The sequence below is a fragment of the Lissotriton vulgaris genome, chromosome 8, assembly GCF_964263255.1.
Source record: "Lissotriton vulgaris chromosome 8, aLisVul1.2, whole genome shotgun sequence".
In the NCBI taxonomy this organism is placed as follows: domain Eukaryota; kingdom Metazoa; phylum Chordata; class Amphibia; order Caudata; family Salamandridae; genus Lissotriton; species Lissotriton vulgaris.
The window spans coordinates 761583427-761607881 of NC_141696.1; positions in this window are offsets into that span (position 1 = coordinate 761583427).

A 24455-nucleotide genomic window follows, 5' to 3' on the forward strand; every position below is an offset into this window, starting at 1 on the left:
AACCATCAGTTACCTCTCAGCCCTGAAACCCGCCACACACAGACATCACCATATCATCAGCATGGACAAGAGGACATTCTTCAGGTAGGGCATAGGCACCAACACACAAAACATCAAGAAGCTCATCGGCATCGTGTGTGAACTATTTCACCCCAGCTCTCCATTCAAAATACATCCCACCCTTGCAAGGACAAGGGGATCCCTCGCAACATTCTACCACTGCAAGCTCATGGACAAACACAACAGACTTGCCACACAGAGGCAGACAGCGCTATTATCCACAGGTCATACCCCCCTTCAGTTCCTGGAATCCCGTCAGCAGCAAAGACACCACCCGGCTCATGTACATAGTCCACTCTGACTCTCCTTCAGGACCCTTGCCACACAACATCTCAATCACAGCATACACCATTCTTGGAGCCCACCTCCGGCACGTCATGAATGTCTCCTTTGAGTATGCCACATTCCATGGGAGCTGGAGGCATGCAAAGACCAGGCCCTTCTTTAACAATGGACAGCAGTACCGCAGGATCGCCAGGAACATCACCCTGCTTCCCTACCCAGAAAATGTCATCAAGAAGACAGTCAACAAGCAACTGACCATCTCCCTCCAAGCAAACACCTCCAGGCAACCCACCCCAGTCCATATTCCACAGTCATCACCCCACTGCAACAGCCCTCATTGCCACCACCAACGACAATCTGGACCCTACTCAAAATTGGTGAGACCACCACCCTCACCCCCTCGACCTCTCAATGGCATTCTACACCATGTGTTACCACACTGTCAGATCGCACATCTCCAACACTGGGATCCAGAGGACGGCCAGGATGAAATCGCCAAGTACCTCACCAGCAAGGCCCAGGGAGTCTGCCTCCCCCCTTCAGCACATAGTACACTGGGGTCATCAGACCCATGCCCCAGGGCTCATCTCTCAGCATCACAATTTTCAATGTCTCCATGACCCCCCTCTGCACCATCACATGCGCACACGACCTCATCATCATGTCCTATGCCAGTTACACCCAGCTGTTCCTCACCCTCACCAGAGACCCAGCCACTCCCAGATCCAACCTTCAAGAGGGCATGAGGTGCGTTGACAAATGGATGAACATCAGCCACCTGGGGCTGGACTTGGACAAGACTGAGGTCATCATCTGAGGATTGTCCCCTTACAGCTGGGACAACTTCTTGTGTCACACCGGCCTGGGCAGCGCACCAGCACACAGTGCCCACGCACGCAAGCAGGTGTTCATTGTACACTCCTCGCTCACAGTAGCCATGCAACTCAACACAATCTCTACCTCATGCTGCAACTCCCTCCGCATGCTTCAAATGATCTTCAGATAGATCCTCTCCTAGGCAAGACAGACATTCACCCAGGTCCATGACACCAGCCGACTTAACTACGGCAAAACCCTCTACGCAGGAACAACAGCCAGACTCCAGGAGGACTTGTGCACATCCAGGGTGCCTCCGCACACCTCATCCTCAACATCCCCTGCCACGGCCACATGACCGTCCACCTGAGATACCTACAATAGGCTCACTGTCAACTGCAGGATCACCTTCAGACTCCTCAGCCACACTCAGGAGGCACTCCACAACCCCAGCCCCAAAGACGAACATAGACGTCTCCCATCCAACACCCCATTGTTCCAACTCGGTCCAGCCAACCCTGCCCTGGGCACCATTCATCACATCCACAGTACAACTGCATGCGGGAGATAGTTCTCCCACCTCAACAAACAGACCTGGTGCTCCCTCCCTGGGCACCTCCACATGACCCATGACCTCTACCCCTTCATAAAACTCTTCCAAAACTGATTGTCCGAGCAGTATGGCAAGCCCACCCCCCTCTGCAGCTTGAAACCATCACGGGTGAGTATTGCGCTCCATGTATGTATTTGATGATACATTGTGACCTATATGTGTCCTTGACCAGACTCAGATCCCAGTGTATGGATGGCTTGAGTTTGTTTCACACTCTGGCATACTTTGACATATCCCCACACGTATGTTGTTGACTCATGCTAAATGACTGCAACACCAATTTTACTTGCAATTGTTTTGTTTATTTCTCTGTCTTGTGCCTGAAACGTGAATAAGTGATAGGTGCTGTACATAAATGCTGGGAATCTAGAGGGAGATATGATGCCTTGCAGTTTGAGTCCAGACCGCAGTGCTTGGTATCATTGTTCAGACTGCAACCAGCAAGTCCAAGTGGGAGAGTAGGACAGTCAATGAGGTGATGCTGTTGCCCACAAAGTCAAAGTGCCAGACCAGGTGACCTGGGAAATGTGCGTGGCCCGCTGCCTCTCACTGTCTTTTCCGTGGACGACCCACCTTCCTTGGAGGACCCTCATATGCAGGCCTAGACGATTCATGGGATGCTCCGTCAGACCATTCCTCTTCTTCCTCTCTCCCTGTGCCTGGTGGCGGTCTTTGCCTAGATGTTTCTTGCCTGGTGACACAGGGAGGGTGCTCCATGTTGTCTGCAATCTGACGGAGTGACTGGCTTATGTCCCTTTGCACCGCCAGGAGCTCAGCCAGTCTTGCCTCCATCCGTCCTTGGTTTTCTCATTGACTGGCATGTTGCTCGGCCTGCAGGTTTTTGTCTCTGTGAGGGTCCCCACTACCTGGCTGAACTCCCTGGTGTCCCGCCGGTATGCCTCCATGATGTTGCGTAGTTCAGACATACTGGGCCCTACAGCTGGCTGGTCAGGTTCTCGCCTCCGCCTGCCGCAACTCCCACCACCCCTGCCTACACGAGCCTGGCCTGCCGTTGTGGGCACATCGGGTCGACGGGACCCCTGAGGGATGGCAGTGGTGGTGTTGTCTACCACCTCATGGGTGCCCGGCGAACCTTGTCCCTCATTGTCAGACTGGCTCAGTTGTTAACTGTGGGCAGGGCTCCAAGATGTCTGCTGGGATGTGGCAGGAATGGTGGTGGTGGTTGGCGAAGATGTTCCTGATCCAGGTGCTGCACGGATTTGGGCACCAGAGGTGCCAGGTTGGTCGGGGTCATCTATGAAGTGGTGAGAGGCGTCGCTGTTGGTGGGATCAGGGTCCTGCGGAGCCTGGGACTGTGATATATCTCCCCCATTGTTGGGGGTAGATTCCACACGTTGCCCTGTGGGTGTGAGAGACAGACAATGTTAATGTCATTTAATCCAACATCGATTTTTCACACACATTGTAGTTGGCACTGTTCCACCTGGTAGTTGTCTATGCTTTGGAATGTCCTCAATGTTCACTTGTGGATGGGTATGTTGTGGGGTCAGATTGATCTGTGCTCAGGAGTCATTGACATGTGGGAGCATATTTACAATAACTGGCACAGCCCTGCATATCAGCAGTCATTGTGCACCACAGCTATGCCAGCATGGATGCGACACATTCACAATGCGGAGCACCATGGGGGAAAAATGGCACAGCTGCGTCATGCATCTGTGCCATAGAAGTGGCACATTGCTGGAGTTGAGTCACTGGCCCAACGCAGCTCCAGCAATGCTCTGTGGGACCCTATATCCACAATGCTGAATCAATCCTTACGGCTGCTTCAAGCTTGCGCTGGGTTTTGACGCAGCATGTGCTTAAAAGTGACTGAGTGAAATCTTGTAGATTTCACTCAGCCACTTTTGTGAGGCGTTGCTGCGCCAGAACGCCCACCCACCCCCGTGCCAGAACACCTACTTCTGGTGCAGGGCTTTAGAACGTGACACATCTCCCAGATGCGTCACCTTTTAAATATAAAGCACCATGGCGCCACTTTTGTGCGGCTGCTGCGTCACAAAGGTGATGCAAGGGCAGCGTGAAAGAAGCACAAGGGGCTTGTGAATCTGCACCTCGCATTTTTTGCTTGGATGCTTCAGCAGATCTGTATTGGTTTTGTTGTGTTACATGACCATTTTGACAGTGGGGCACTCCATTGCCTGTCGCAGGAGGGTATGTTTGTGTAAGGGGTGTGTGACAAGTCGTGCTGGGAGTTGCAGTCTTATTTGGAACTGGGCCTCCCTCGTGGTGTGACTGTCCCCCCATGGAGCATACAGTGGTTGTGAGTTCCTGTCAAAGATATCTGACCTTGTTGTCCTGGTGTTTGTGTTTGCACTGGCCCCATGGGGCTTTGTGCTGCCTACACCAGGACCCAGTGTCAGCTGTCTTGTCAGTACTTTCCTACTCTCTGTGCATTGAGAATGGTGCATGGGTGTGTGCCTGGGCCACATGGGATGAGGGCAATTGGGCATGGGCGTCCACAGAAATGTTTCTAGGGGTGGGCAATTTTTTAACTTCATCACCATCCCCCTTGCACCTTTCTAACCACTGCCTTGCACACTTCTCCCCTCTGCCTTGCACCCTTCTCGCCCTCCCACTTGCACCCTTCTCGCCCTCCCTCTTGCACCCTTCTCCCACTCCCCCTTGTACCCTGCTCCACCTCCGCCTTGAACCCTTTACAACCTTGTACCCTTCTCCCCTCTGCCTTGCACCCTTCTTGCCCTCCCCCTTGCACCCTTCTCCCCCTCCCCCTTGCACACTTCTCCCCCTCCCCTTGCACTCTTCTCCCCCTCCCCCTTGTACCCTGCTCCACCTCTGCCTTGCACCCTTTTCTACCATGCACCCTTCTCCCCTCTGCCTTGCAGACTTCTCCCCTCCCTGGATAACATAGGGGTAAAAATTACTATTCCAACTCCAGAGAGTGCAACAGTAGAGAAAATGTTGGATAGCGTAGGGGTAAAAATTACTATCTCAACTCCAGAGCGTGCAACAGTAGGGAAGGTGTTAGATAGCATAGGGGTAAAAATTACTATTCCAACTCCAGTGAGTGCAACAGTAGGGAAAGTGTTGGATATCGTAGAAGTTAAAAATAACATACTTATAAATAAATTAATATTTTAAAATATTAAAAAATGTATTATTAAATAAATATAAACTATTTACAAATACCAATACATAATTATTAAAAACATGATTAGCAATAAATTGAGTAAAAATAAATTAATAATAAATACCAATTAATAATAATTAATTACCAATTAATATTTAACTAACAATATTGTAATTAACAAATTAATTAATTAAAATAATTTATTACTTAATTTATTTAAATTACTTCCCACTCTATTTCCGTATAAACCCATAACCCGTACAGAACATAATTATCAATTAATCAATTAATTAAAATGAATTACCAATTAATAAAAATGAATTACCAATAATTAAAATTCATTTATAATTCGTAAAAATTAATAATCCATTTAGTATAGATAAATTACGTTCCACCCTATTCCCTATAACCCGCTACAGAACATAATTATCAATTAATCAATTAATTATGGTAATTACCAATTATTAAAATATAATTACCAATTAATTAAAATTAATTTATAATTCCTAAAACTTAATAATTAATTTAGTATAATTAAATTACTACCCACCCTATTCCCCTATAAACCCACAACCGGCTACGGTACTAAAACACAAAATGTACTTATTAAATACATAATAATATACATAAAAATGAAATACAAATCGTTATTAGTAACATCGATATTACTAACATCGATATTAACAAAATCGATATTACTTCCTTTCTATATTATGTCCCTTCGATATTTAAACATCGACATTATTGCATGTCGATATTTAAAAATCAATATTTTTTCTGCCGACCAATTTAATGATGCCTGTCAAGTGCATCTGAATCTAATTCTATATTAATTAAATAAACAAGCCCTATTCAAAATCAAAAAGACACATTGTAAACACAGGTGTATCCATCAGGAAGAATGTATTAAGCAAAGAATAACAAAATACCATTTGATTTAACTTAAATGAAGATTTTCTCCAGGGGTTATCTAAAAGTATCAAGTACAGCGATAGGATGGGAACTGCATCTTTTTTCGAATAACATTTGTTATAATTGGTGTGTAATGTCCATCAGGCATGCAGCCTTTGGATAAGTAGAGAAAGTGGGCATCCAGTACATCAACATCTCCCCTCCCCCTTGCACCCTTCTCGCCGTCTGCCTTGCACCCTTCTCGGGAACCCCCTTGCACCCTTCCCACCCAATGGAAGGGGCTGCCACCTGGAACAATGTCACCATTTCGAAAGCATGATGGACTAGGTCCGGCCCTGACTGGGCCCACACATGACGAACTGGCGATCCAGGGGGGGCAAGAACCCCAATTGCCCCCCCCCTGTGGATGCCTATGCAATTGGGTCTGATTTGGAGTACCACAATGCATTTTGTGATACCCACCATCCCAGCATACCGGACGTCCATTTTTGGGTCTGTGCTTCCTGTAGCATGGGACATAGCATGGTCTTGCTTTCTCAATAGGGCATACACATGTTAGAGGCATTAGCTTTGTTCTTGGATGTATTTGTGGGCGGTGGGCGCTTGGGGGTTGGTGCAGGCATTTTTTGTACTTGGGGTGTGGATGCCATTACCCCCTTGTTACATGAGTTGTTTGTGTACTCACCAGGCTCTACGACTCCTTCAATTCCATGTACTCCCACTCGCGGTAGCAGGGCCATCACATTCTCCACCCAGGGCTGGTACTGTACTGGTCTGCGGGGACGACACCTCCAGTGTGCTGGCTCTGTTGGTACTCCTCGTCCATCTTCTGCTTGATCATCCTCTGCAAATCTTACCACCTGGCCTGGCACTCCTTCCTTGTGCGTCTGATGGGTGCAACAGCATTCACCCTATTGACTATCCTCTCCCACAGCGGTGTTTCCTCAGCTATGCTGGTCCGTCTGACCAATAAGCCAAACAGCTGTGGCTCTTCTCTGATGACTTCATCTACAAGGATCTCCATCTCCTCCTTTGTGAACTTTGGATTCTTCTGTGCGGACATGGTGTGGGGTTTACGGTGTGTATGGATGTGGGTGTGTGGGTCTGAATGTGAAGGGGGGTTATGGGTCGATATGTGATTGGGGGAGTATATGTGAAGGTGGATGTGTGCAGTTGGTGGTGTGTTGTCAGTGTGTCTTGCTAATTGTGTCTGTTGCAAAGGATCATGGTTTGTGTGTGTGTGTGCCCTTTTTATTGGTCCATTTGTGGGTGGGGCTTACTTTGAATTTTTGGTGGGTGTGTAATAATGGGTGTTTTTGAGTTAGCCCCTCTGTTTTCCTGTTTGGATCTGGCCAGGACATTAATTTCCATGGTTTGTACACTGGAGAGCTGTTTTGTGGTGTTGTGTGAGTCGTTTTCACCTTCCTTGTGCTGTTTTACAGTGTCCGTGTGGTCAGTACGGCTCGTTTACTTGTATTTGCTTCTGTTTAGTTGTGTGTGCAACGCGACGTTCAGGGGGGTTTGTCTCGTATTTGATTTTGTGGCTGGCTCATATGCGACGTTTTTACGAGGTTCGCGTTCGCTATGTTCAGAGTGGCTCGCTCATACGCGAAGTTTTCCGTACAAATCGCAGCTCATATGCGACGTTTTCTGTACAATGGCTCACTAGTTAGAGGAGGCAGACATGGAAGCAGAGGTCAGCCTGGGACCAGGGTTCAATTCCCGGCTCGGCGGGGTCTTGAGTCCTAAAATGTCCATGGACTCGACAATTCTCGCTCTGGTGCCTACTCGATTCACGGGTTCACACTCTGCGACTCTGGGCAATAGCTTGCTTAATCTCCACAACGGCCCCTCGCGGCAGGATGCCTGGCTTCCCCCGTGTGGATACTCTGTCGGGGTTATCTCACAGGGGAATACCAGGACGGGTTCCCTAAGCAAGTGCTTAGAGACCAGTTGGTGATTTGCGCTATATAAATTCCTGTACATTTACATTTACATTTACATTTACATGTTCGCCAATAGATGTTGATGTACTGGATGCCCACTTTCTCTACTTATCCAAAGGCTGCATGCCTGATGGACATTACACACCAATTATAACAAATGTTATCAGAAAAAAGATGCAGTTCCCATCTTATCGCTGTACTTGATACTTTTAGATAACCCCTGGAGAAAATCTTCATTTAAGTTAAATCAAATGTTATTTTGTTATTCTTTGTTAATATTGATGTTAGTAATATCGATGTTACTAATAACAATTTGTATTTAATTTATATGTATATTATTATGTATTTAATAAGTACATTTTGTATTTTAGTACCGTAGCCGGTTGTGGGTTTATAGGGGAATAGGGTGGGTAGTAATTTATTTATACTAAATTAATTATTACGTTTTAGGAATTATAAATTAATTTTAATTAATTGGTAATTAAATTTTAATAATTGGTAATTAATTTTAATTAATTGATTAATTGATAATTATGTTCTGTAGCGGGTTATGGGTTTATAGGGGAATAGGGTGGAACGTAATTTATCTATACTAAATCGATTATTAATTTTTAGGAATTATAAATGAATTTTAATCATTGGTAATTCATTTTTATCAATTGGTAATTCATTTTAATTAATTGATTTATTGATAATTATGTTCTGTACGGGTTATGGGTTTATACGGGAATAGAGTGGGAAGTAATTTAAATGTAATTAAGTAATAATTTATTTTAATTAATTAATTTGTTAATTACAATATTGTTAGTTAAATATTAATTGGTAATTAATTATTATTAATTGGTATTTATTATTAATTTATTTTTACTCAATTTATTGCTAATCATGTTTTTAATAATTATGTATTGGTATTTGTAAATAGTTTATAATTATTTAATAATACATTTTTTAATATTTTAAAATATTAATTTATTTATAAGTATGTTATTTTTAACTTCTACGCTATCCAACACTTTCCCCACTGTTGCACTCACTGGAGTTGGAATAGTAATTTTTACCCCTATGCTATCTAACACCTTCCCTACTGTTGCACTCTCTGGAGTTGGAATAGTAATTTTTACCCATACACTATCCAACACTTTCCCTACTGTTGCACTCTCTGGAGTTGAGATAGTAATTTTTACCCCTACGCTATCCAACACTTTCCCTACTGTTGCACTCTCTGGAGTTGGAATAGTAATTTTTACCCCTATGCTATCCAACACTTTCCCTACTGTTGCACTCTCTGGAGTGGGAATAGTAATTGTTACCCCTACGCTATCCAACACTTTCCCTACTGTTGAACTCTCTGGAGTTGGAATAGTAATTTTTACCCCTACGCTATCCAACACTTTCCCTACTGTTGCACTCTCTGGAGTGGGAATAGTAATTTTTACCACTACGCTATCCAACACTTTCCCTACTGTTGCACTCTCTGGAGTGGGAATAGTAATTTTTACCCCTACCCTACCCAACACTTCCCCTATTGCACTCTCTGGAGTGGGAATAGTAATTTTTACCCCTACGCTATCCAAAATGTACTTATTTTTTAAAATTTGTTTTTCATTTTTATTTATAGTATTATTTTTTGTGTATAAATGTATTTGTAATTTATAATATTTTTATTTATTTATAAGGCAATAAAATTATTTTTACAAGTTATTATTAAGGAAGTATATATTATGTATTATATGTATATTATTAATTAATATTTTAATTAAATGCTGTATAATTTTTATTAAATTTAAATAGTTTAACTGTTTATTACATGTATAAGTATTATTTCATTTATATTACATATTTTATTTATTTTAAAAAACGATACTTTTTAAATACGATATTTTTGACATCGATATTTTTTTCTGATATTTTTGTACTTACCTTGTTAGAGATAGCATGTCGATATTTTTGTAATCAACATTTTTGTTGCGATATTTTTGTAGGTAGATATTTTTGTAATCGATATTTTGTCAGACATTCCATTAAATTATTTCTTGTTGGCACCTTCACCTGTTTAGGTTTGAAAACATAGGGGTCGATTGCGATTCGGGAAACAAATCCATACGACGATTCGAATTCGTAGCCGTTTCCGTATGAATCGTTCAAATCCGTCTGAATCGCGTAGTACGATCCGTAGGTAAAAATATGTCTGAATCTTTGTGAACCGTACGAAAATCAAGGGAAAATCCGTACGAAACGGACCCTGAAAGTGAAACGTACGAATCGTAAACATGCTATACGACCTGACAAGTACGATCCAGACCCGGGAATCAGAATGCGATTTGTAAGAAAACGTCGCATATGAGCTGCGATTCGTACGGAAAACTTCGCGTATGAGCGAGCCACCCTGAACATAGCGAACGCGAACCTCGTAAAAACGTCGCATATGAGCCAGCCACAAAATCAAATACGAGACAAACCCCCCTGAACGAAGCGCACGCAAACCCCTAAAAACAGTAAAAGGATGTAGAAAACGACTCGTACCGTGGCAACGTCGCGTTGCACACACAACTAAACAGAAGCATCACCCTAATTCATGTATCTTGCTTTACGGTATCGGTGTCTGTTAGAAATGGGGATCTCTACTTGGTAGGTTTGTACCCTGTCCAAAAAGGGACCCTTCCTTCTAGTTAGGGTAAGGGGATTAACATTCTAAAATAACCCCTTCTCACCCCCTTGGAAGCTTGGCACAAGCAGGCAGGCTTATCTCAGAGGCAATATTTAAAGTATTCGCACATATTATAAAGTATCACAGTGAAAATGCCACAAAAGGACACCACACCAGAAAAATAGCCAATATTTATCTGTGTAGTACAATACTAAAATGATGAAAAAAATCCAACATACCGTATTCAAAATATTAATATTGTAAAAAATAGACTTAACATACAGTTCAATTAAGTCAATAGCTCCATCCAGGGCTATCATAGTGTCATGAACAAATAAATCTTATAGTCCAGGCCAAACGTGAGGTCGTGGGCCAGCTACTGTGTTGGGAAGACCGCAAACAGTACCTTGGAAATGCAAGGTGTCGTGGACCTTGTGATGAGCTCCAAAGAGTCAGCAAGCGTCGAGTCTGGAAGTCGTGCAGGAGTCGTTGGGCCCTTGAAGTTTCACACATTGCATATTAGACTCCTTAAAGTTGAAGTCATTACCTCTGGAGTCGGTAGGCATTGTGCTTTGGTGCGAAGTAGAGCAGTGCATCATGCGGTGCCCTCATGTCACAGTGCAGGCAGCGGCTTGGTTACAACTTCCAGTGGCATCAGTAAGACCAGGGCTGCTGTGCAAAGTGGGGTGGTGCTCGTTGCTCTGCTGATAGTTCATGGTGCAAGCAGCATTGTCATAGTTGCTGAAGTGCTGTTGTCGGCAGACGATCTGCAGTCGAATTTGCTAGCGCTGGTGGACCAAGGCCACGGTTTGGGACGTGACGGTACATCATGTAACTTATTTTTTTTGTAAACAAATTTTATTCACTTTCATCTTGTCAATTAGTAGCAGTACATTTTAACAATAGTGTCTCATCATAACTTAAGCAGTGAATGTCAACAATCTTGGTTACATCTATAGAGTCGTGCTACCTGCTTCTGGCTCCTTGTAGCTGTCACCACAAGGGCAACTACGCTCCACATTCCAAGATACTTTTGCCGATTTACATTCAATGTCATTATATCAGAGATCAGCTTCTCAGCTGTCTGTTCTCATCTTCACACATAACTATCTAAAGAACTAATAGGTGAATAAACCCCTTCCCCATCCCCATCCCCAGCCCCCCCACCCTCCAGGCATATCGCTCTATCATGTGGTTCTCAATGGGTTTCAGTATTAAGTCATGAATCGCATCCAGGTGCTTTAATTTAGTAGCAGGGTGCCTGCAGAGAGGAAACCACTATATAGTACATGCATGCCAACCCTCCAGCAGCCTGTTTGGGTAAGGCCGTAATTCAGTCTGTACTCATAAGACTGCCTACTCTGGGGGTGGGTCTGCCTCGTCAGTCGGTCGTTTGAGTAGATCTACAAGCGACATCCATGCCCTTGCTGTTTCCATTGTTTTTTCATTACTTGTTCTCTGTGCCATCTGCAACCTAAAAATCACCTCACTGTCGGACCATTTCTTGAATTCTCACGACCAGAGTGAGATATTAGGTTCGGCGGCCGCCTTTCAGTGATGGTAATTTCCCGCTTAGCCCGGTCTAAGCCTAGGTCAATAAATTTTCTGGTCACGTTATTGCGAGCAGTGTGGAGATAACAGTGTAATAGGCAATATCCTGGGGTCAATGAGCTGTCCCTATCCGTCATGTCACCTAATTTAGTCGTCACTGCTCTCCAGAAAGACCCCAGGAATGGACACTGCCAGAACATGTGCAAAAATTCAGCACTTTCCAATCGACATCGCGGACAAAGCACACTGGTTCCAAAATATTCGTTAATTTTGTGCGGGATGAGATAGGCTCTGTGGAGGACAAAGAATTGGATTAACTGGAATCTCGCATTTCTGGAACACCTCAATGCCCTCTCTACCATCGCCCCCACGGCTTCTCCTCTATAGGTATCCCAAGGTCCCTTTCCCATTTATCACGCAGGTTCTCCAAGGGGTGCCTGAGCTCCTGGGTGAGCCATCTGTAAAAGCAGGTGACCGCCTTTACTCTTCCCACTGCTGAAACCAATTATTGGCATGCCAAGGAGGGCGGTGGTTCCGCCATTCCTGCTTTCCAGTGTTTACGGATGGCTGTCGTCACTGCGGCATGCAAGAGGAAGTCCCGCCTAGGGAGGTCATACCTCTCCAGCAGGTCATTAAAGGGTAGCAGGGTGTTGTCCTCATATAGGTCACCGATAGTGGATATTCCCGCCTCTTCCCAGTCCCGTAACCCCTGCCAGTCCCCCATGCGGTAGTGCCTAGCAAACTAGCAATGGAATCTCAGGTGTTTTTGCAGGTCCCTGTTTGGCCTTTTTGCTAGCCCTGTTCCAGCATTGGCACACCACCCACAGGTCCCTCAGGGCCTCTCTTTCACTCAGGGGGAGCCGGAGTGAAACTCGAGAGAGCTGTCGTAGATCTGGGTTCAAGTTCTCCAGTTTGAAGCCTCCCGGCCATCCATTTTGTAAACCACTGCATTTGGGCAGCATGGTAGTAGGCCTCGGAGTCGGGCACCACAAACCCGCCCTCCCTCCGGGGTCTCAGCATGATGGTGAGTGCAACCCTACGCCTCCCAGAGCCCCATAAGAAGCCCTTCACCTTGGTGTTGAGTTGGGCAAAAAATTTTCAGTGTATCCGTAGAGGAAGTGTACCAAAATAGTAGAGCAGTCGTGGTAAAGTGATCATCTTTAGGAGCGCTACCCGTCCCGCCACCGATAGCGGGAGAGTACCCCAGAATTGGAAGTTACTGCTGGTAGTGCGCAACGCCCGACCAACATTACCTTCCAGCTAGTCAGGGGTTTCTTGGTAAAAACGCACTCCCAAATAAGTCAGGCATCTACTTTCCCATGCCACGTCAAGCGCAGCAGGTGAATCATCCCTACCACTTTGGACAGGAAAAAGGCATGTCTTGGTCCAGTTGACCTTAAGGCCTGACACGCGTCCTAACTGGGTCAACAGTTCTATGGCACCACGCAAATCTCCTGCAGAGTCGGCCAGGAACATTAAGAGATCGTCTGCATACAAGGCGATAAACTGGGACTGACCCATCCCATCAAGTCCCCAATAGAAATGTCCTGATCGAGCATGTACAGACAACAGCTCCATCGCTAACGCAAACAGGAGGGGATAGAGCTGAAACCCATGTCTCTTCTCATGCCCCTGCCCACAGCACAGGCCTCCGAGATCACACCCCCGTGCGCACCCTTGCAGTGGAGTCCTTATACAATATTGCCATCCAGGCCACGAACCCCTCACCCAACCCAAAAGCGCGCAGCACTCTAAAAAGATATGGCCACTCGAGGCTGTTGAAGACCTTCTCTATTTCAATGAATAGTATGCACGCCTCATTCATGTCCTGCTCGGACCGTCCAGCAGCCGGAGTAGTCGGCTTATATTCATGGCGGTGTTCCGGGATGGGATGAAGGCCTCCTGGTCCACATGCATGAGGGTGGTCATGTGGAGCATCAGACGACTAGCCAAAACGCGACTTAGTATCTTATAGTCTAGGTAGTCTAGGGTAAGCATAGCAAGGGGCCGGTAGGCAGTTCAATCCCATGGTGGTTTATCCGGCTTTAGGAGCGGTATGATTATCGCTTCCCTAGTTGATGCCGGTAGGTGGCTGTCCCACTTTGATCTGTTGTGAAAGGCCTGTAAGCAGGGAGCCAATTTGTCCACGTACGTGGCATAGAACTCGACCGGGAGTCCATCCGTGCCAGGGGTTTTGTTCCTGGCCATATGCTTTATGGCGCCCCTGATCTCTCCAAATTCTATATCCCGACCTAATGACTCTGCCTCTTTGGTCTCAATTTGGGGAAGTTCTACATTCAAGAATCCCTCCCCCTCCAACACCCTGGGATCCAACTGGCTTCGATATAGGGCAGTATAGTATTCCAGAAACTGTGCGTTTATAGCCAGTTGACTGTAATAAGTTATCCCGTCCCTCCCCCGCAATTCTAAGATTGGCTTCCCTCGGCGTGCTTGATTGGCCAGCCAAGTCAGCAGCGCCCTAGACTTGTCCCTGTCAGCATGCGCCTGAGATGTATATGCCCTGTAGTCAAAGCACCTCAGCCGTTCTACCTGAGTTGCTAGCTCCTCCCTGGTCCTCAGAAGATCTGCCTGTTTGTCCTCCTTCCCTGGCCTATCCTTTTCCACCACTCGGAGCTGTTGTTCCGCTTTCTGTACATTGTTCAAAAGGGTCCTATATACTCCCACCGCCTCATTGATACATCGACCCCTTAGGACCACCTTAAACATGTCCCACTCAATGAGGGGTCTGGTGGCCATGTTAGCATTATTCTGGAAGTATTCCTCTATGGCAGTGCCTATTGTGGTTCGAAATACCTGATCCTCTAGGACCTCAGGCCGGAGCCACCAGCTGGGGATTGTGGGCCTAATCCACACCCAGTTCAGAGACACTAGAAGGGGATTGTGGTTAGATATCGCCCTGGCTAAGTACTCACTCAGTATGATTCCCCCATGCACATCCGAAGAGCAAGGAATGGAGTCTAAACGGACATGCAGCTCATGTAGGGCGGAGAAGTAAAGATTAGTCCCTCTTCCCAGGGTAATGGGCTCTCCAGCTGTCTGTCAATCCCCAATGTCGTTGCCAGTCACGTCATGCTTCCGCTACTCTGTGTGTAGGAGCGCCAGGGAGGGGTGGATGAGAGCGGTCCAAGTGAATGTCAGTAATGCTATTAAAGTCTCCCCTCAAGAGCACGGAACCAGTCAGATCTTGCACTAATGTCTGTGTGAGTTGAGCGAAGAATGTCGGCTGGTCAGCATTAGGGGCGTAGACACTCCCTATGGTGATATCCCGGCCATCCAAAAGCCCCTTCACTACCACAAATCTACCGTCAGGGTCTATTATCTGCCGAACACATTGAAAGGGGACCCCCGCTGTGGTGATGGGCCTCAGCAAGGCCTACCAGTGCTAGGGGGTCTCCCTTCTCTGCACAGAGTCCTCAGAGCATAGAATAGAAGTTGGCACAGAAACTGGAATAGAAAATACAAGATTTATTAAACCTCATGAGGTGGAACTACATTCACACAGCACCCTCCAGTAATGTATGCAGTAGCACACTGAATGGAAGGAGCTTGGTCCTTTTATACCCACTCAGGGGCTCAAATGAAGGCGGTACAAGTACAAAATACTGGTTTTAGGTACATATACGGTCATACAGAAAATGCACAGTCAACAAGTGTGAGGAGCTAACAGTGGCTGTTTTTGGCATACACATCCTGGCAGTTACATTCTAGTGGCAGCTGAAAAGACAGCTGCAAGCTCAACTGAGCATGTGCGAAGGTGGAAGATGCTAAATATATCTTGTCTCTGGGCAGATTTCAAGAGCAGTTAACAGAAAGGTAGGGCAGAGCACATGGCGAGCACATGGTAGCACATGGCAAACAAAATGGCTGACAGAAATACAAAATGGATTCCACAAAACAGACAAGATAGTCTCTAAATACAGGATAGCTTCTGCTAATGCTAACCTAATCGCTGCCAAATTACAAGAGATGATTTTTTTAGCATTAGCTGAAGACATTTGTTTATCTGGGGTAATCTAGATATGCATCCTGTACATTGATGCTCATAATCTGAATGACCTCTTTATTTAGCATTTGTTGTGCTTTCATTTCTGCAATATATCTCTTGGCAGGTGTACAAGCAGTGATGCACATGGAGCAAAGCATAGGACCACATTGTATACAAATACAGCATGTAAATGTTATCGCCAATAGTATACATAAAATAGTCAGTAGTTCCCAGCCCAAAGTAGAAAATAGTGTCCAGAACCAGGTCGAAAAAGTCCATGTTCCAGTCTCTGGGTGAATCTCTGCAGCAATCATATGCAGTTTTGATATTGCGTTGTATACTGAAGGTGAGTGATCTGGTATAAATATGCAGTAACTGCTACCGATTATGCGACATGCACCACCTCGATCAGCCAAAATCACATCAAGCACCATTCTGTTTTGGAGTGCTACAATCCTTGCAATTTGCAGTTCCTCTGTAATGTTCCCAAGTGCCATTGCTGGCTGATTGGTAACAGCGTCCACAACATGAGTGAGTCTCCTTACTTTCCTACTCTTTAATGCAGCACCCACGAAAAAGAACAAACCCAAATTAAAATCCACATATTTTTGAAAAGTGGTATCAGTCTGATCAACCTCATCAGTACTTTTTGTCCTCCTATTTCTATTCTTCGAAATGTCATTGTACAATTTGAAGTCGAGGTGATATGACGCAGGTGCCACAAACACAGGGGGCAACATAAAGGACACATAGCAGATCCCTGACCACCCAACAGGTAGTTGATAGCATCCCTTATTTTCGCACACGAAATAAGTATTATGTGAGGCTGTTAAACTGCTGTTATTAGCACCTTCAATGGTCAGAACTACTGTACACTCACTCCTTCCTACTGGAATTCTCCCAACACTACTAATACACAAATCCGCTTTAGCTCTAGTAACAGAAATTACAAAAGGTCCACTGTTCTTAATATTTCTCATACTCGTGAAGACATATGGTGTCGAAATATTGTCAGGTTGATACTCTTCCCATTCCCATTTAGTCCCTTTAGCTTGAGGATAACCAACTGTATCTTGATAGCATACTTTATTCAGACGAAAGTTAATCCCACCTACTGAAGGCTTTCCAGAAGCAAACAAAAGTGCATATCAAGCTTGACATGAACCATTATGGGAAAATGGCAGAGGAATAAAAGGTGTTCCTCCCTTTTTCTGGTGAGCAGGTATCATCCCACACACCCAACAGTTGGTGGTATTCGTGGCATTATGTGTATAATGCAACATTTGAATAAAAGTGTTGTTCAAGTAGGATTGTTGATGCTTCTGCTCGTGATAGGGAAGCGAGAAGTAGTGATGTTCCATTGGTACTGTAGTAGTGGCAACAAAAAGCTGTCAAGCAGGAGCCACTTTCTCAACAAACCAGGTGAATTTTGCCATAACCACCAGAGCAAAAACAAACCCTACAGCACAAATGATTCTTTTGTTATGCATTTTAGCAACAGCGATTATTGATCTTTCCACAAACTCGTTAAAACAATCGTGGGCGTTTTTATCCCTGGGCAGCCGTTGCTTTCTTTACCACGGGCCAAGACGGGTGGCACTACACTACGCAGGACTGATCTCCCCCCCTTGCCAAATCGGCGCTCCGTTTCACTAACCCAGGGCGGTAGCTCATATCGGGATTCTCCAGCGATCGTGTGGTCCGGGAAGACTTCCGCATATTCGTCAGGTGAGATAGCTTGACCTTTCCCTGTCTCCAGAATCTCTTGATGGTCGGTCAACACAGCAGGTTCCATCAAGGCAGGTAGTACTCTCTTGCAGTGAGTACTATGGACCCAATTATTTCGATTCGTCATTTGAACTGCAGTCCTTGTCAAAAGGAGCACTTGCTCTGGTCCTCACCACCTCGGCTCCAAGCTGTTCGATCTGTCGAATACCTTGACCGTCACGTGGTCACCAGGACAAAGTTCATGGGCCTCACCTGTAGATCTGTCAGGAAGAGCTTCTCGAACCTGTTGATGAAAAGAGATCAAACTGTTGGTTAACTGTGCCAAATAATCATTCATCAAAACACATGGAACATCATGTATGGGGTGTGGCTTAGGAACTCCCCAAATGTTCATTGGTCTCCCAAAGACCACTTCATATGGGGTAAGGCCAGATCGTGAATGTGACACCGATCTTATGGACAACAATGCCAAGGGTAGTGCATCTGGCCACTTCAAAGACGTGGAAGCCAGTATTTTCGCCAACTTCAATTTCAAAGTAGGGTTGTACCTCTCCACTAATCCTGCTGATTGCGAATGGAAGACTGCATGGAATTTCTGCTTGATCCCTAATCCTTTCAGGACATGCTCAACAACTTGCCCAATAAAATGAGGTCCGTTGTCACTCCACAAAAGTTTACAAACACCATATCTAGGGAAAAACTCCTTTAGAAGCACCTTCGCTGTTGTGAGAGCAGTATTATCCTTTGTAGGGTATGCCTCTATCCATTTACTAAAGGCACATACCACCACTAGGACGTATTTCAGATTATTGCAGTGTTCAAGTTGGATGTAATCCATCTGCAAAACTTCAAAAGGTGCGGTTGGTGTAGCAAACCCTCCTGTAGGAGTTTGTGTCCCTTTACCAGGATTAGACTGCCAACAGATCAAACAGGACTGTACTACTCTTTTAGCTGTGCTGGCAATTTCAGGATGCTCCCAAATTTGCGTAAGCAATTTATTTATTGCTAGAGCTCCAACATGTGCCAGCCCATGTGCCATTTGAACCATAGGTTGTAAATAGGCTGTAGGCAGTTTCCATTTATCCATGTCTTTGTTGCGGCAACAACCCTCATCGTCCAATATTCCTTGCTTTAGCCCATTGCTCAAGTTCTGCTACAGAAGCAGATCTCTGTACATCTAACACTTCCTGTCTGGCATCATGCCATCGCTCAGCTTGAGACTCCACTACGTACATGGAAGTAGTGATTTGTTGCATTGCAGTCTCAGGAGCTCCGCGATCAGCAAAAGCATTACCTTGTCCTATCTTGTCAGTCACTTTCTTGTGTGCGCTACACTTCACTATCGCTATTTTCTTCGGATATGTCAGTGCATTCAGAAAGTTATGCACAAATTCTCCATCATGCGTTATCTGTATCCCGTGGGATGTAAGAAAGCCTCTTTCCTTCCAAAGCAGGCCAAGATCATGGGTCACTCCAAAAGCATAGCAGCTATCTGTATAGATGTTCACACACAAGTCAGTGCTAAGCTTACACGCTTGTGTCAAAGCTATTAGCTCAGTTGCTTGAGCCAACTTCTGAGGTATGCAAGCTGTTTCCACTACTGTCTGAAGTGTCGTAATTGCATATGCAGCTGAGGTCGTGCTATCTGGTAACTTCAAACAGGACCCATCAACCCACAGTTCCCCATCTACATCTGGAAGGGGCGTATCTTGCAAATCGATGCAACCCTTTGTCTGTTCCTCAGTAAGGAATATACAATTGTGAGGTTCCTTTGACTAAGACTGAATCGCAGGATACGACAACAAAGTGGCTGGTTCAGAGTCGGGCATCTCTTCAAGGTAATATGAGGTGCTAACAGTGTCAATTCATATCCTGTACGGCGAGCACTAGTTAAGTGTTGTGTCTTAGTCTGATTCAAAAGAGCATCTACTGCATGGAGTACTAGCACCAACAGTTTGTATCACAAAACTATCCCTTCACTCTGAGGTATGGACACAGCTGTTGCTGCAACTGAACGAAAACAACCAGGCAATGCACGAGCAACAGGATCAAGGACGGCTGAAAAATATGCAGAGGGACGCTGCTTGTCATAGTGTATTTGTACTAGAACTGACAATGCACATCCATCTTTTTCGAGTACATAGAGTGTAAAAGGCTTTGTGTAATCTGGAGTGCCTAACACTGGTACAGAACAAAGAGCTTGGCGTAACTGTCGAAAAGTATTCTCACATTCATCTGTCCATGGAAGGGGCATTGGAGTATCTTTCGTCAAAAGTGCATGCAAAGGTTTGACAATGTGAGAAAACCCTAATATCAATTGCCTACAAAACGAGGTCAGACAAATTAATGCACGGACATCTTTCTGAGTGGAAGGTACTTGTGTGTCTAAAATTGCTTGAATGCGATCTGATGCATGTGCACGGCCCTCCTTAGACAGAAGGTGACCTAAGTAGGTTACCTTCAGTCTATAATATTGCAATTTCTTTCGTGACACTTCATGATGGTGTGTAGAAAGAAAAGAAAGCAAAGACAAAGTACACTCTTCACATAGTTCAGGCGTATAGGCTGCCAACAAGATGTCATTGACATATTGAATGAGAGCCACCCCTTTAGGTAAGACAAAAGAATCAAGTTGTCTTTTCAGTGCTTGGCTATAGATACTAGGACTCTCAGTGTACCCTTGAGGAATTCTACAACATCTGTATGATCGATTATTTAAAGTGAAACCAAACAAATATCTGCTATCAGGATAAATAGGGATTGAGAAGAAAGCATTCTTCAAATCAATCACGCTAAATGTAGTCGCTGTTGGGGGAACCAAAGTAAGTAGTGTCGTTATGTCAGAAACTACTTGGTATTGTGATACTACAATCTTATTAACTTCTTGCAAATCAATATTGAATCTGTAAATCCTAGTATCAGTATCCTTTTTCAAAATGGGCAGAATAGGACTGTTACAAACATTGTAAAGGACTTCCTCCACAACCCCCACTTTAATCAAATCATGGACAATGCGAATGAGTGCTTCTTTGCCTTCCTGACAAATTTTATATTGAGGCAAGAGCGTCAATGAAGCGCCCTCCTTGACACTAATATGCACTGGTGGAATAACCATTTGTCCTACATCAGTGTCTGAAGTAGCCCACAAAGCACGAGGGAGTGAAGCTAATGCAGTATCTTCTTTAACCAAACAAGATCTCTCAGTCATGGGGTAGTTGTCATTCAAAATAACACGCACTCCTTCAGGAGAACATTGTATTGCAGCCCTGAAATACTTGAGCATATCAAGACCCACAATATTGTCTGGTGTGTTCGGAGAGAGCAAAAATGGTCAAGGAACAGTAAACTTATCAACATGGCATGCAAGTGGTTGTGACAATGGGCTAAGGGAAGGCGTTCCATCGAACCCTATCAATGTAATGGTTGAGCCAGATAGAGGAGCCCTTGGAACCAATTGTTTAGATAAGGCGCTACGAGTAGCTCCTGTATCAACCAGAAACTGATGAGTAGAACCCAAAACCTATGCTGTAACATAGGGGCCCCTCTGATCTACTAGATGTTCAACTGATTCCTTACCCCATCCTAGGCAATCCTATGCATAAGCAGAATCTTGAAAATCAGACGGCACATAGTCAGACATTTGATATTGGTTCCTTCTATCAAAAGTGTTAAACCCATCCTGCCCACGTGTATTAGCATCAAACCTAGCACGATCATTCATGCTTCCTTTAGGCCCTGGATATCCTGAACGATTTCTCATTTGTCCCCGACCACGTGGACACTGCTGAGAACGCAGCACTGGACAATCAGAAATCCACTGTCCAAATTTCTTGCAGTACGCGCACTGGTCAATAGACAAATTTGGACGAGCATAAGAAGAAAAAGACGAACCATAAGATCCACGTCCACCTCTATCATTACCTCTAGAAGGCAGACCATAAGCTTGAGCCAACATAACCTTTGTTTTCAACTCTTCAGTCGTTTTATCCTCATTAGCCTTCGCTTCTAATTCCTGGCGTTCATAATACTGAGCCATAGTCAAAAGAGAAACCAGAGAAGAGGTAGTCTATGAACTCTCACTGGCCTTTAGGTGACTAGCTATTTCTGGCAAAAGGTTTGCAACATATTTATTGACAAACAGATGCCTACCCGTGTCATCTGTCAATGACTGGCTACTAAAATTGTGGAATGCCTCCTCAAAGCATGTAAACCGATTTATCTACCTTTTGCTTGCACAATGCTAATACAGTCCAATCTATCTTTTTAGGGGGAATAATCATCTTTAACTGAACTAATATAGCTGTAGGGAGATCTAAAATCAATTTACACGGTTTCTGTGCAGGTTCCCACTCTACATCCATTTGTTCTAACTCTTTCCATAATACCCCAAAAGTTGCACGATCATCAACTTTACGCACTGTTCTACACGTGTCAGGAGACAATATCAATCTGAAAAACAAATCAATATCAGGCAAAGTCATGGTACAAGAGCTAATAGCACCCTGAACTTCCTCATGAAAAGCTGCCGGATTTTTGCGCGGATCAGGCAATGCATTTTTAAGGGCCATAACATCCGCTCTATTCCAAGTATTGTAGACCCAATTATAAATAAAGTAACCCTTTGCATCAGCAGAACTTTTATCATCATCTGTTCCCTCGCCTCTAGGAGGAACATACAAAGGCGCGGCATCCCGCATAGGTTTCGCATGAACTATCATAGTCTTATCTGTTCCGACGATAGAAGCTTGTACCACGCCGGTCTGAGATGTTAGTGCAGCAGCTGCTGCCTTTTTCTCCCCTGCAAACGGACTGCATCAGCACGCAGTTTAACCAAACGCCTGATTGTGTCAGCCACCTGAGAAAAGACAAAAAGACCATCACGCATTTGATTACAATCAGTTGCTACATCATCAAGTTCCAATTCATCAGAATGTTTCCTTAACCACTGAACAACCTCTGCGGCAAATACCTCGGTAAAATATATTTTCTCCCTTTCCTGCCAGTTTTTTATGTCATCTAAAAGCTCAGAAGCAGGGGCGGTACTATGAAGGGCCTTACGAGCATCAGATCTAAGCTCAGACGCACGCCCAACGGACAACATAGAACGAGTTTCCCATGCTTTCTCCTGTTCTTTAGAAGAGTCCTCATCTGACTCATGAGGGGCAGAGGGAAGAATATACAGAGGTGCAGAACGATCTAATAACAAGAAATCATCTCGAGGTTTATTAAGGATACGATAAAGGGGTTGCCTAACAGCGTATTGGCCAGTTACCTGTAAATGGCGCTCCCTATCCTCTCTCTCTTCCAGTTCTTTTATGTCCTTGTTTTTCAAGTCTAATGATTTTGCATAAATGTTCTTTTGCTGTTCTTTTTCAATCAAGGCTTGCTCACGCTTCATTTGTTCACGCACTTCTTTCTCCCACATTCGTGCACAGTCAAACATATCTTGCCTAGTCTTCCGCTTAAACATACATTGTTCTACATACTGAATCTTTCGCAAATCGAATGACCCATGCGTAGGCCAACGCAACTCAGAATCCTTACGACTATATTTATTCCATAACGTGCTGTACATTATAGAAGAAATACCATACTTAATATACATGTCCCTATTAGGTGTCCCCTCCATGGAGGGGGGTGGCGGTTGTGCTTCATCGAGTCTCAAACTGGTACCTCTACAAAAGCAGCACATCCTATGAAGTGTGCTAGAAACAGGCATGACAAAAATAGTGCAAAATATGCAGTATTATAATCAAAGTAGCGCTTAAGGTACTCTTCGTACGTTGCGCCGTTCAAACAAATTCAAATGGAAAAAATCTCCTCATTACCTGCCTATATAAATTGCAATTTATATATTACATACATACAAATACAAATATTGGCCAATCATTCAAAGCAAAAGCCACAGTCAGTGTTACTAAACTACCTTATTATTCCAAGGCATCAAAAACCAACAGCAAGTGCGCAGAACGACTCTTACCAATCAAATGGTGTCCAGGTTCCAACTGCCAAGTTCTCAAATCGACCAAATGGTCACTGCATGGCGAATCAACAGAAGAGATCTCAGTCGAGGAGCGGCACCACCTGGATGGTCCGATCAGAAAGAAAGGAAAAACGCTGTGGTTGCCAAGACTCGGGTCTCCTCAGGCAGCGATCGCGTCCAAAGCGAGATTCCAATACTTAGTTTCAACGAGTCCTTCGGGTATCCGAGTAGCTGATGAGCCCCGCGTTGGAAGCGCCAATTTGTGGTGAATGGCCTCAGCAAGGCCTACCAGTGGTAGGGGTTCTCCCTTCTCTGCACAGAGTCCTCAGACCATAGAATAGAAGTTGGCACAGAAACTGGAATAGAAAATACAAGATTTATTAAACCTCATGAGGTGGAACTACATTCACACAGCACCCTTCGGTAATGTATGAAGTAGCACACTGAATGGAAGGAGCTTGGTCCTTTTATACCCACACAGGGGCTCAAATGAAGGCGGTAGAAGTACAAAATGCTGGTTTTAGGTACATATAAGGTCATACAGAAAATGCACAGTCAACAAGTGGGAGGAGCTAACAGTGGCTGTTTTCAGCAAACACATCCTGACAGTTACATTCCAGTGGCAGCTGAAAAGACAGCTGCAAGCTCAACTGAGCATGTGCGAAGGTGGAAGATGCTAAATATATCTCGTCTCTAGGCAGATTTCAAGAGCAGTTAACAGAAAGGTAGGACAGAGCAGATGGTAGCACATGGCAAACAAAATATACCACATCGGGTTTCAGCACACACAACACTT